Source organism: Motacilla alba, chromosome Z, assembly GCF_015832195.1.
Source record: "Motacilla alba alba isolate MOTALB_02 chromosome Z, Motacilla_alba_V1.0_pri, whole genome shotgun sequence".
Lineage (NCBI taxonomy): Eukaryota > Metazoa > Chordata > Aves > Passeriformes > Motacillidae > Motacilla > Motacilla alba.
Genome location: NC_052046.1, coordinates 28,303,248 through 28,315,927, shown reverse-complemented (window position 1 = coordinate 28,315,927; position 12,680 = coordinate 28,303,248). Strand labels below are relative to the sequence as shown.

At 37.0% G+C, this 12,680-nt stretch overlaps 1 protein-coding gene across 8 annotated transcripts in view; it reads right to left on the bottom strand.

Moving 5' to 3' along the window:
- The window catches only part of MCTP1 (multiple C2 and transmembrane domain containing 1), a 215,661-nt gene that overhangs the window by 40,568 nt on the left and 162,413 nt on the right, over nt 1-12,680 (bottom strand). The window lies entirely within an intron of this gene.

Sequence of the window (12,680 nt, the reverse complement as noted above, 5' to 3'; positions counted from 1 at the left end):
TATAACCAGAAAATAGTGTTATTCTTTATATCTTTATGTATATTTATGTATAAGTACCTATTAGGATATAAGAAAATACATAATGAAGGTCAGCAAAGATCCAACCAGCCCAGTGTCCTATCACGGGTGCAAAAATTTTATACTATGTATTATAAAGTATGCGTAAAGAGGAAAAGTGGAGGTAAAACTCACTGATATGAAACAATTTTTGTGATTTAAGACAACACACTAAAATTAAACTTCATAGCCACCCCCTCCGACAATGCTGCAAGGGTGTTCCCACATCGATGTATAAGAACTTAAGGGATTTTATCCAAGAGCTAAATTGAGGTAAAAGAATAACTGAAAAATAAAAGTGCATGAATCATTTACTTTCCCAAAGTTAGCTCTACATCAAGAAGGTCCCAATTAGCCATGTTACATGGGCCCATGGGCCCATACACATGACACAAACAATGTATGGTTTGATGTAACATGCCCATCTAGTAGAGCACTGTGCACACATGCAAGTCACCCACACACTTCAAAACATTTACAGTTTCAGCTATTCCTCCTTGTTTGAACCCTGTCAGAGAACCCCTCTAACAACAGTACTTTGGAGGGGAACCTCCAGTTCTGCCTACTGGCTGCTCTGTCCTGGAGGTGTGAATGAGATAAAACTAGAAATGCAAAGAAACCATATAGAGCAAGCATGTCCAAAAGCATGAGAAGGAAGCATGACTTGAGAAATGAAGGTATTACTCTTGAATTCTTCCATGCCCAGAATAACAATTTTAGCAGGAGAAGCCTGACTGACTAAATCTTCTGCAGCCTGGCACCAGCCAGGCACACATACTTCTGAGTCCCCTTAGGCAGAAGAAGGAATCTAGGCTGTGCTCTAGCCATTATCCATGAAGAAGTCTCTCTCACTAGTCTGTGGGCCTTTTAAGCCAACTGCTCCATCTCTCAAAGAAGGGGGATCAAAGACAGTTTTGATCACAGGGAAATGTTGGGAGCATATTGCTAAAACAGATGTAGCTCCTGCTTAGTTCAATACACTTTTTTCATCCCACTTAGAGGTGTCTGAGTGATCCAGTCTTCACTGACCGCTGACCACTCTGAAACAAAGGCATTTTCTGTTTCCCACACACCTGCATAATCTTCTTGTTCCTCTCCTGATTGCTCATCGCTATATTCCCTGGGCTGTTCAAAGTCTTTGGGGAACTGAGCTGTAAACTGCATCACTGGAGTAACTGAGTTCTTCAAAAACACACATCCTCAAACCTTTAATGCAGTTGGTTCCAGTGACCCAGTTTACCGAGCAACTTCACCAGCTCTACAAAGAAAGTGGTGAACTGAGAAAAGAGGAAGAAAACAAGCTGTTAAGGGCTGCAGCAACATGGAAACTCTCTTAGATCAGTTTTTCCACATGCAAAACACCCACTTAACTATACCACTATTTGACTAAAGCCCTAGATATAAATCAGATCTATTGACTCACACACTGCCTAATGCCCAGAGCTCACTAAGTCAGTAGGTGTCTTACTTTTCAATATTCCCTAAACACTTAAAGATCTCTTTTATGTACATCCAGAAATTCATTGTCTTGAGAAGGTTGAATAGCAGGATGCCTATCACACATTAGCATTCAAGTTAGCATGGTGACAATTAGTTGAACTGGAAATCTCTAAAATCGTTTGTAAATGAGGACACCTCACAGAAATCACTTGCATGACAAAAATTCTAAATTATCCAGATAACAGCACTTTGGATTCAGGTGGGGAGGGGGGGTTTCCCACATCTAAAGATCTCAGACTACTTAAAAGCTTCTGTAGAGAGGCAAAATGTTAACTTGTTCAAAGGGCATAAAAAGTCCTTTGAAATTACTTGAAGTATCAGACTAAGCCCTGACTTCCATCTCCTCCATTCTATTTTTTAATTCAAAAGCCTATGCTCTTCTTCTAGTTTAGCCATGCTATCAATTATCTTTAGATTTGGAGTACTGAATTGTTTTGGAGGAAAAACAGAATTCAATATTTGTTAGAAAATAAAATGTAATGAAAATGTGCCAATACCTGAGATGCATAAATAATTCATTGAAGTATATGAAACATAGCCCATGCTTTCACTTGTCTTGAAATTCAAAAGAAAGGGATAAAAGAAAAAACCCCAAAACATACAACCATTAAGGCAATATGGATATGATAATACAATTCATTAAAGCACCAAAACAAGTGTTTTCAGAACTTGGCCACAGATTAAAACAAAGAAAGTACATTCTTCATGGTCATATGACATATGAATCACTGGCACACTGAAGCGTTACAAAAGCTGTATACTGAAGTAAAGTCTACTCCAGAACAAAGCAAGGCGGTTCAAGAGAGGTGCGGTAGATCTGAACACAGGTTTCAGTTTAACATTGCATTAAGAATACAGTAGGAAAAAATCCCACAATGGATTTTTTTATCCTTTGATTCTACCTCGCTTCTTTTCAAATAAAGCCCACATGTGCTACTCTGTTTGGAAGGAATACAGTAGTTATTTGGATCCTTATGTCAAGCATTATATATGGAGAAGGTATAAGGGAGGAAGGTAGGAGAGGAGAGAGAAGGTGGGCAATAAAACAAATAAAGATAAAATGCAATGTTACATTTATTTTAATAAAAGTCCTGTGGCAAAAATCTTATGTTGTCCTTAGAACATTCACTCTAAATGCCTTCTGATAACTTGTTTGAAATCAAGTAGTATTACTCAAACAATGGAAGTGCACTAGGGAAATCAAGGATCTAATGCAAGCAGCTAAAAGTGACATGACCTTCTGTAACATCACTTGTCACAGACTTACATGCTGCATACTGGTAGAAGGTCTTGAAAGAAATTTCTTGGTACTGTCCCTTGAATGTAGTGCAAATACACATGACATTTTAAAAAAACCACACATAGATGGCCTCAAATACAACATGTAAGCTACTTCACAGCCAAAAGGTAAGGAGATGATGTTTGCATGTTGCAAAGTAAGACACTTCCTCTGCAATACATGCCTATTAAAAACTTATAAATCAGCAGCATGTAATTCCTATTGGAATATGGGAATTACATTTGCATGTAATGCCATTATTCCTGATCCATTCCCAACATCTTCAAGAAACACAGGCCAAAAATACTGTGCAATTCATAATCCATATAAGATTGGAGAACCATTGCTCTGTCACAGCAGATACCATAAACCAGGTCACCAGAAGGAAGCACAACCATCACATTTGCACACCAAAGAAAACCTCAGCATCTGTGGGCTACAATGCAGTCTTCTGAGTAAACTGACATTAAATACAAATTGCATTTATTGTAAAGATCAACTGTCTAACAAAGAGGAGAGTATTGCTGAGAAAATAATTCACTTTGACTTCTAACCTCAACACCTCAACACCTGCAAAGCAGAATTCGATTCTAGTTATTTACAGGCATGTTTAATCAAAGCCCTACAGCTGTAGAGGACTTAGAAATATGTCCTGAATCGAAAGAATCACTGGCTAAGTGATGCACTGAAACTTAACACCACCTCTAATGAAAGGTCCTTCTCTCTTAGCATCAGCCTGACATTTCTCACAGTGTGCAAAGCATCATTAATTGTCTCTGTTCTATGTTTTTCAGCTGATCTAAAAGGAAAACCTGCACAAAAGATACTCTGACATCTTTACATGTTAATAATACCAGGTTTTTGCTCTGCATGGAGATGTAAAATAAAGGAAAGGGGAAAAAAATGGGTACTAACTCTGCAGATAGCCATGATGACTGGCTTAATACTTCAACAATGCCCCTCATTAGAACTTCTCTAAATCTGCTTAGATCTTACTTGATGTAGTCCTTCAAAGCTAGGTATTTTTCAGTAAAAACAAAACAAAATATCTACATATGATCTCAAAATATCTGCAGACATTTGTATATTCATACATAAGTACTGAAATTATAAAAGAAATCAAAAGTGAGGGTGAAATTTGGTTCCAAATTGCATCTAAATGCATTTTAGATGTGCAATAAATGTAGTCAGAATTATACTGTTCAGGACTGTTTGGATTTATATTCATATTGTCCTGACATGAAAGGTACTGTAAGTTTGTGAGCCATGCAACTCAGTGTAAATGTAATATAAAATTATGCAATTTGTATGGATTAAGAAGGATGCATAAAACCACTTGGGCTTTTCCAGATAATTTCCTGGTACTTAATTTGAAGAAAAGATATCCATTGTCAACAAGCCCACTACAGCAGCAGTTATGTGGTCATCTTCACAACATGATGTCTGCTTCTTTTCTGGAATTGCCAAGGAGAAACTTTACAGAAGATAAATCTTCATTAAAATGTCCAACTTTTATACCACATTTTTAAGGAAAATAAAAATCAAATTAACAGATTCTGATTTAGGAGTGCAGTATATCTGGGTCCAACCAGATTTACACGTTTTGAACTTAGAATAACTGGACGACTAGATGTGATCATTAGTGTGATAACTTCTCTGTAACATTGAATATATTGCAGTACAGAAGACAGGAGAATAAAAACAAAAGCATGAGTACTTTTCAACTAAATTACTTTCTGGTTTTTACATAGGCACTCAAATTACGTCTTCTAACAGAATGCATTTTGTTAGCTTATTCTGGGAAGGGCTCATAATGTAACTTAGTCTGATTCTGAATAGGAAATGAGACTACTATGGCTATCAGAGGCCTTTTGATGCATGCCGCTGATTACACAAAGTTCTGTAATGTCAACAATACAATTTTTATTTACAGAATAATACATTTCTTGGGAACATGTTTCAGTAGTAAATACAGTTGATTATACAAGAACATGTAATCTTTTTGCTTTTGCCAGCTTGATATGCCCCCAGTATTCAATTCCCAATGTAGTTAAGAGTAAGTAATTTTTAACATTACCATGGTACAAGTACTATAACATTTCTTTCATTTTCTTTCAATATTTGGTTCTCATTTATTTTAGCTTTCTTTTGTATTTACACAATGCAGTGTGAACTGAATATTAGGTGTTTATTTGAAGTATGTCTCCATCTAAAGGCTTCTATGTGTACTGTACACTTGAAATGTCAGATCTCCCAGTATGCAGTTATTTGTAGTTCAGCAGAATAAAAATAACTGCATTCTTTGCTTGGCTAAGTATCAGTGAAAGATTACTATGCAGGACTATTAAAAATAACACCTTCACAAAATATTGTGAACTAGAATTCATAGGCAAAGCCTTGTGATAAAATATCTTATAAAGAACACAATGTCTTCTCATAGGTTTTCATTGTTATTATTATTTCTTTTCAAATATATTGTTTACACATTCCAGTAGAACCAGATAATGCTTCTGTTATAAAATAGCATTTATCCAAGTTATATTAAGCTTATGAGTGTGCTCCATTACACTCAGATTTGAAACTGACAAACTTTTTGGTACAAAAAATTTATATTTCATATTTTAGGTGAAAATGTATGTAATACATATATTGTTGTTATTTCAGTTAGCTATTTTTGCCCTGGAAATACTGTAAAATCAAAAAATAAATACTGTAAAATCAAAAAATCCTTAAAGTTTTGGCTCAATGAAAATATGCTAAAATGATAGAAAGTCAAAAAAAAAAGAATAAAAATCTCATATTACTATGGGAATTTTTTCTAGAAAATAAACTGAAATTAGGTTATATAGTGCTGATTATTTATAATAGCCACCATAATCTGTCTATGAATCTTATTGCCCTTTAAACTTTCAGGCAAATGCAAAAAAAAATTCATTTTAAGAGTCCCATACAAAAAATCCTTCCTCTGTGCTGTGAACTTCAATTTTATTTTAGATGCCAGCATTATTGACAGACTGTGGAAATAAAAGGTGGCAAAATTTAAATTAAAAAACCAGCTGGTTTCTGACAGGAAAAAAAGATCCAATTTTTAAAAGAATGCTGGAGATACTTAGGGCAGGGTTTTGGTTTTGGCCTTTTCAGATGACCAGAACAAGCCAAAGCTTTCCAATTCTGTCATGTGTTTGGGTTTTGCAGCTGTTTCTGGGGTAAGAACAGGCATGAGAAGTTTTACCAAGGAGTTTACTACGTACTCTGCTACTGTGCGCAAACCTCTGGCACAGGAATTATGATTGAAGCATGGACAGCCTCTTTTATCTGTAGCCCAGACAGCCACTTGGAGCACCATATTTTTCTGTTACAGAAAGAGAGAGAAGAGAAATGCCACAGAAAAGAAATGCCTACTGCCCAATGCAGATCTTTACATAGTCTACTGTGAGACTGTTGAATTGAATTGATGCACAATACATTTAAAATATTTATAGTACCAACATTTAGTTAAAATACCTTTATGTAAGATTTTTGTTGATTTGTTCAAGTCTCATTTAATGGCAAATTATGGAGAGGTTTTCATAAAGATAATTCTCCACTTAAATGCAGCAGGCCACCAAACATTATGATGCAATCTAGAGCAAATTTGTCCAGTTTCAATGATTATGTGCAGTCATAAAAATTAGACTTGATCAACAAAATTTAAATGCATGATTAAGCTGACTTTTTTATGTTTCTGTTCTGATATATTAAAAGAAAACCCACCCTGTCCCATTGTGGAGCACTACATTATATATTTTTTTCTTGACTGTATAGATCACATTGAAAAAAATGTAAACATCTCTGTGGAGACAATGATTCTTATTGGACTACAATATTCAGGCACATTTTGCCAGTAATCTTTGTTCTTTGGCAGCACCCACCCTGCCCACACATACAGATTACGACTCATCTGCAAAAGCCCTTCTAACTTATTTTATTGATAATGAATGAAGACAAAGTTTATGATTAGTTAGGAGCTAGAAAATACAAGGTAAAATCAGTTCTGCATAACATTGAAAATAATTATATAAAAACAATCATGCTTTCCTTACTTTTAGACTCATAAATCTGGCTTGCTTCACACTCATACTGTTCTGCGGCTAACCCTATGTGCTCCCAGCAGCCATCATGTGGGGGGGGGGGGTGGTTTGTGGCTACTTCCATTGCTATCGTACCAGAGGCAAAACTTCTCAGGAAAGAACAGTCAGAAAGCAAGGAAAATGTACTTGCTCACCTGACAAAGTCCTTTCATATCTTGTGCAAATGACAAATTCCAGATATCATCTAGCTAGAGCACAGGGGCAATGACATTTATTTTTTCCAATAATTCACAGCAAGAATTTAGTCTGCAGTTAGAAATCTCTGCAGATTTCCCGGCAGAATAGAATTTCTGAATAGAATTTCAGAATATAATTCTGAATTTCAGAATAGAATTTCAAAATCCCAAAGTACCACGCTGGCAAGGGATCTGAAGCACTTGGTGTTTGTCCTGTATTCATTGGCACATGAAAGCCTTTGAATGTAAGGACCGTAAGGACTCAGTCATTAACACTACAAAGTGAAGAAACAGGAAAAATCAAGTTCCTGCTTGTTAACTTACTTGGTAACTCGGTTTTCAACTTCTAGGAAAACAGTTGGTTAAAGTCAGGCACTTTCCTGTTAGAGTTAATTTATGCACTGAATATACTGCAAAGTGGCACTCTTAGCCCCAAACAGAAGCAGCACCAAATCCACCTGACAGTGCTATGACAGACACTGTTGACTGGCTCCTAGAACAAAGTGACAGGATTCTAATCAGAAAAGATCTCCTACATGCAAGTGGGCTGGGCTTCTATGACCAACTCAAGCTCATTGTGCTGACCACCTTTTCTTGAGTGAAGAAAAAGAATTCACTGAGATGGATATATTCATAAGCATCATTCTCCTCATTTTCACTTTTTTTTTTTAACTTGGCAATTTCCAGAACACACATGAAGATTTGAGTCGTATTGGAGGACTACAGAAAAGTACCCAGAGAAAACTGCTTAAAATCTTAAAATAAAAGGCTGTCTTTTATAAAATTATTTTTCTTCTGTTCTCAAAATTTCATCCTAAACAGGGCTATTTCTAACGTCTAATAGAAACATACACATATAAATAATCAAAGTCTATGTAGGAGAAAACCTACAAAGAAGTTAGAAGATGCCTTGTTGTCATTTTATATAATTCTTAAAATATAGTGTTTATATATATATATATACATACACACTCTATTATGCAAATTCATAAAAAAATTTGTCTGGCACATTGACTCCCAGCTGTTTAGCATAATTTGCTATGCAATAACATGTGTATCTCATAAATTCAAAAGGAAATTGGCTACTTAATATTTCCTTAAAGGCTCTAAGTATTAACTATCAATGCAAGATATGAAGTGATCAAACCTCTTCTCCATTGGAGTACATATGGCAGAAGAACATTCACAGGTACCTTCAAGAATGTGCATTATTCTTCTCTTAAATATTAAATAACTTTGAAACAAATCCCTAACAAATAACAGAACAAAAGGAGAGAAAGATTAGTATCTTCAGTTGAGAGACTATCAGAGTGGCAGATGTTGGCAGAGCCATCCTCTGCTCCCTAATCAAGCAGACATCATCAAGCCCAACCTCCCTTCTCAAACAAGGTTACCTCTGAGCATGTTGCCCAAGACCATGTCCTGAAAGGTCTTGAATATCTCCACAGATGAACACTTCACAACCTGTCATAGCAATCTGGCCCTGGTTGTCACCACAGTCACAATGAAAGTGCTTTCTTGTGGTCAGATGAATTTTCACGTATTTTGCTTTGTGGCCATTGATATTGTCCAGTGATGGAGCACCACTGAGAAGAGGCTATGTCTCTCTCCCACTCCCTTCAGCCATTTATCAAGAACCTTCCTCCATGCAGAACAGTACAAGTTTGCTCAGCCTCTCCTTGTGTGCCAGACGCTCTGATCCCTTTATCATCTTCCCTTTGCTGGAATGAAAAGTAACTCCCACTCCTCACCTTCTCACCTGTGCTGACTAAAAAGCCAGAGTGCATACACTGCATAATGGACATGACAGCAATTTCACCATGTCTCTGTGATTGTGAATGAATACAGCTGCATGTGGACCTCTGAACTCCTGCTGGTTCCCATATTGTGCACACTAATGTACCTAATGTGCATGCTAATTTACTTCCCTCGGACATGCTGGGTTCTCAGAGAGGGTGTGAGAGACTTTTCCAGAGCCATTTCCTTATTTGTGTGCATATACCTGGCCTGGGGGGCACATCTGTCTTGTTGGGTTGGTTTTGAGGACTTCCTTTTCTTGCCAACTCAGACCACCAATTTCACAACAGGACAAGGGGCAGTAGCTTCAAACTGACTGAAGGCAGGCTTAGATTAGATATTGGGAAGAAATTCTTCATTGTGAGGGTAGGGAGGAACTGGAAAAGGTTGCCCAGAGAAGTTATGGGTGCCCCATCCCTGGCAGAGTTCCAAGGCTAGGTTGGACAGGGCTTTGAGCAACATGGTCTGGTGGAAGTTGTTGCTCCAAATCAAACTATTCTGTGATTCCTCACTTGAGGAATCACTTTTATGTGTCCCCATCACCTCCCTCCCCCATTTATTTTTAGTTTAATGCTTTCCTCATCAGGATGGACAGTATCTGGGAAAGAAGATTTTGCCCCATGGAATGAAGTGAATCTCTTCCTAGTAGTCTTCAATCCTCAAAAAGTGTACCCTAGTTGTAAAAACCAAGTCCCTGCTGTCAATAAGAGCTGTGCAACTGGTTGTTGTCCTTCCAGATGTGTACTTCACAGTACTCCACAGGCAGGACAGAGGAGAAAATTACCTGCGGTCCCTGTCTGCAACCTATTTGGTCATGGCTGAACAAGAACTTACAGTGTCACCAGAGGAGATCCAATGTGCCAGTTAGAGCAGTTAAGCATTACAGATCAACAGCTGAGAGACTGTCACAGTTTGTCCTAATTGTGGTACCTAGGCTTATGTACAGAGGGAAAAAATATATATTCATAGCTATGCAAACTGTGTTTAATCTCCATATAACACACTCCAACCATATAATCAACTGTTTCATCCCAGAGAAAGGGAAAAGAGCAGCTGGATAGTGGGAACATTTTAAACCACTTTGAGAGATTATCTGACCATTCCTTAAGTTAGGCAGCTCCAGCAGGCAGTCAGAACACACAGAACATAGCCTAAAGTAGAAATGCACAAGTAACAAAAAAAATCAAAACCAAAACCAACAAGTCTTTTTCCCCCATTAATTCCATGCAGCTATAAATGACTGTGACTTTTGCTTAGAAATAGAAGATCCCAGACATTAGACAGAAGTACTGCTGTTTTCTCCAAGTTGCAAAGGTGACAGGCTTTTTTTTTTTTTGGTGTATTTGAAATCATCAAAGCACTAAACAGCTTCTTAAAAATACTGAAAATAAGCTTTTCAATCCACCATACTTTCTGTTAGTTTGCAGTCTGTCACATGCCATGCTCTATTATGTGTAGGGGTAGCACTTCTCCCCACCACACAAATCCAGCACAGGTGACAAGGAGCAGCAGGAAGTGGTGACAGTAACGCAGCAGTTGATACCAACCCCACAGACAATGTGAAAAAGATGATGGAAGAAAGGCAGGAGAAGAAAAAAAATCTCAGCTTAGTAAGATTCACTCAGTTCTAGTCTTGTGTGTTTAGGTGATCATGGTTTAATACAACAACAGCTTTGCTAAAAATAAATTATTTTGTGAGGTCAGATACTCACATAATTGTACTCACGAGTACAATTATAAGGAAGTGAAAGTAACTTCGGAGAAAGCAACAGTGTGTACTTCAAGCAAAAATGTTACTGCAAAATTTAGAAGAAAGCCTTAAGAATGTCATCTTAGTATTTTTTCTCGCTTAATACTGGCAGATTTTGACACCTGCCACATGACTCAATGATAGAAATTAATTTGTTTTGGTTCAGTTCAGAACTATCCATTAAATCTACATCTATCTACAGTCACTTACACCAATGTTTAATGCAAGACTTCCTATTTCATGAGAGCATATCTTTCAGAAATACAAACTAATCTTGATCAAAATGCACAGAAGATAGGGAATCCAGTTCTTCTTTTGGAAATTTGCTCAGTGTTAGATTAAAACCACAATGAGCATCAATCCTACAAGGAGTCCAACTGAATCCATGGAGATATAGTATGCTACTTCACCTCTGTTGGGCATTCCAATTGACTTTTCTCCTACTAGGAAATATACTTGGGTGCCCTCCTTGCCCCAACCATATTTCTCCTTGAATTCAAGAAAAGACTCACACATATAACTTGTTAGGAGTCGTAATAAATGGCAAAATAACAATATTTGCATTCAAACAAGAAGCACAGGCTCATGTTATAATAGAGGTACCCAGATCCTTGCTTGGCAGGTGAATTTCTCTATGAGGAAACAAGTTTCAAACTACTTTAAAAAACCCTTGATGCCCAGAAGGAAAAAGCAAATGGTATCTTATCTAAAGAGACGGTCAAACAAGGATGAGTTAAGGCTGGTCTGCCATATCCGGACAGAAACTCGGTGATCACTAATCATTGACCAGCAGAAGTGTGGTCCTAGCACCCGGACTGATGAGAAAATTGACAATTGTCTTCTTAAAGAGATATTACAATGGAAATCAACTCTTCTGAGCTGCTTTGCATGGTCCCAAATTTAAGTATGTTCCATAGATATTAAACAAGTATAAACCATATACAATTTTTAACTATTCTTGTCTAATATTAATCAGATAACAAATATATTTATCTTTGTGTCTTATCATTAGCCTTAGGATTTCAAAGTAACTTCTAAAGTTAGATGATATATTTAAGATAAGTAGTCAATGATTTCACAGAGACACACAAGGAATCTCTGAAGACTTGGGGAGAGAAGCCAGATCACATGAATGCTGAAACATGCTCTAGCCACTAGGAAACATTGCTTCATTAATTTAGATAAAATTTACACTCTGCATAGGAAAATGTAGGTATTTAAATTGCTCCTAACGATACTGAAGACTCATGAGTTATAAAGGCTTACAATAAATCTGCAAATTATTTCACTCAAGGCAGATGCTCAACATGATGATAACCAAACTTAAATCATTATGAAAACAAGGTCATAATTGGCACAGATACCAAATATGTGGGATCAACATGGTTGCTTGATATAGGCTGTATTAGCTTGGTATGAAGCACTCTCAGCAAGAGGAAAGTTTTAGGAGCAGCATTTGGTATTCTTAACAGAGTCCATCACTAGCTTCATTAGTTTGTTAGAAAAGTTACATGATCAGATAATCTTCCCAGGCAGGTGGTATTTCAGAGAGAAATGAAATGTATTTGTATGCTCACAAATGAAATTTCTCCTCTCACCAGGGATTTCAGGTACTCATAAAATCTTCAGGTTGGGAAGCTTTAAGCACTTCAGCCATCAGGAGACAATGGGCTGTGTTTTAAGTATAGCATCTTTTAAATCTTGATCTTAGACTTTTTCCATAAATGTAATCACATTTGGGATTAGGGAATACCTTTACCATTCTCACTCTTATTTTTAGATGATCCTTGGAAGCATAACAGTCTTAGTGATGTAGACAGGTAACAACAGTTAGGATCAGGGCTGTATGGGTTGTAATAACTGCAGCTGCAATACATTAGGGCGTCATTCAGGCTGGAAGGGATTTCCAAACTCCTGCTCAAAGTGGGGTCAGCCATGAGGTCAGATCAGGTTCCTCAGAGCTTTACTCAGTCAGGTCCTGGAAACTTCCT